Raw genomic sequence first — 2249 nt, forward strand, 5'->3', positions numbered from 1 at the left:
CTCCAGTGCAGCATTAGATTTGCCTTTGTCAGTGAAACATCTCTCAATTTCTCATGGAAAACCCTGTATAAATATAATAGAGATTCTTCACACATTTTGATTCTCAGTGATTTTTTTTTGTCCGTATTGGAAAAAGACACTAACTAAAATGATCACAATGTCAAATAAGGTATCCTGTGGAAAATTCTCTACTATAATGAACTTTAGATAAACAGTTCCAGAAATTGAGTCATCATTACACTGAAGTTTACTCTGTAAATAGCTAAAGAAGGAGGTAAGAAAAGGAGTCAAACACAGAAAACAAATATTTTGATCCCAGAGGATTTTTAAAAGCATTTAGAGGCAGCAAGAACATTTTAATTTCCTCTCCTCTTAATAAAATTCCCAAGGTATGGCATACTTTAGGGAAACAAATTCTCCCAGAACAAAAAATGATGTAACTACTTCTGAAAACGTTAATTCATGTGGAAAAATTTTTTTTTTTTCAGAGTGATCTTCCTACTTCCTTGGAGGAAAAACTAAGAATACAACCAAGTGACTGCTAGACAGTCAGCCTTCCTCTCTATGCAAAGGCACAGGTCTGGGTGGGACGATGAAATGCATGCTGAAAAAAGAGCACAGTTTGTACTCCAGTATTAATTCTCTAAAGAAGAAAGGAACTCACTGACATGTAAGTTTAATTCACTTTTTAAACCTATTTCTGCTTCTCTATTTATCTTCGAATGTTCAAGATGAGTTAAATGGATTTATGGGAAAATAAGACTGACCAACATTTAAAATATTTTATAGGTTTTCTAATGTCGAACAAACTCTTAGTTAAACCCGAATTTTCTCTCTAAAGCATTTAAGCCGTATTGCTCTTTAGAACTGTATTTGATTTGCTGGCGTTTTATTCTAGCTTTTTTATGCCAACGTTCCTAAACTGAAAACCTGCCATTTCTTTTCATATCTATAATGTTATGCTTTTAAGGAATTTAAAGCTTTGTGCACTATCAATTTCTTTCTTTTTTTTTTCCCTCACTCTAGTGACTGAAGTAACCAATGGCTGGTGAAAACTATACCAGGGTCACGGAGTTTATTTTCACAGGCTTTAAGTGCCATCCGCATGCGCAAGGCTTCCTCTTCTTGCTCCTCCTTCTTTTTCACCTTGTTACCACGGCGGGAAACCTGGGCATGGTTACCCTCATCCGGATGGATTCCCGCCTGCACACACCGAGGTGCTTCTTTCTCAGTCACCTGTCCTTTGTGGATGTCTGCCTTTCATCCGTGGTTGGCCCCAAGATGCTCAGAGACTTCTTCGCTGAAAGGAAAGCCATTTCTTTCCTGGGCTGCGCCTTGCAGCAGTGGTTCTTTGGGTTCTTTGTGGCCATCGAGTGCCTTCTCGTGGCATCCATGGCTTATGACCGCTACGTGGCCATCTGTAACCCACTGCTGTAGTCAGTTGTCACGTCCCACAGGCTCTGCATACAGCTAGTGGTCGGACCCTGCGCTGTTGGATTTCTGAACACCATGACCCACACAACAGCTGCTTTTCGACTTCCCTTTTGTGGTTCCAACATTATCAATCACTTCTTCTGTGACATGTGCCCGCTTCTCTCTCTGGTATGTGCTGACACGCAGATCAATAAATTGCTAGTTTTCATCGTGGCTGGATCTGTACTTGTCGTCAGCAGCCTGACTATATTAATCTCCTATTTTTACATTCTCATCTCTATCCTGAGCATCCGCTCTGCTCATGGGAGGCACAGGGCCTTTTCCACCTGCTCTTCCCATCTCACAGCTGTCTCCGTCTTGTATGGGACTCTCTTCTTTATCTACGTGAGGCCAGGCGCAGTTTTTTCTCTGGATCTCAATAAAGTGGTGGCAGTTCTACACAGCAGTGATTCCCATGTTGAATCCTCTCATCTACAGCTTGAGAAATAAAGAAGTGAAAGCTGCTATGTGCAGGATCATCGGCAGGAGAAAGTTTTGCCTCAAAAGTTAAATTTCCATCTAAAACAGAAAATAGATTAAAAAGTAAAGCTTCCAGACATGGTTAGACTATCTGACCATCATCCAAAGATGCTAAAAAATGTGCAGAATTTGGGGGTGCTATCCTTCCGTTCTTCGACATGATTTTTATTTTAGTACCTTTTTTAAAAAGCTCCATTTCACCATGTCCCTATTAGTGATAAAAATCCCCAATCACCCAGACTCAGAGCGATTCTTTCCCCTCAAATATCTTCATTGCTGAGAATATGATGGAATCT

The 2249-nt window shown here is 40.3% G+C and overlaps 1 pseudogene; it reads left to right on the forward strand.

Moving 5' to 3' along the window:
- The first annotated feature begins 1041 nt into the window (after positions 1-1041).
- Positions 1042-1984, forward strand: LOC108634697 (annotated as a pseudogene).
- The last annotated feature ends 265 nt before the right edge of the window (positions 1985-2249 follow it).

Source organism: Capra hircus, unplaced genomic scaffold (assembly GCF_001704415.2).
Source record: "Capra hircus breed San Clemente unplaced genomic scaffold, ASM170441v1, whole genome shotgun sequence".
Lineage (NCBI taxonomy): Eukaryota > Metazoa > Chordata > Mammalia > Artiodactyla > Bovidae > Capra > Capra hircus.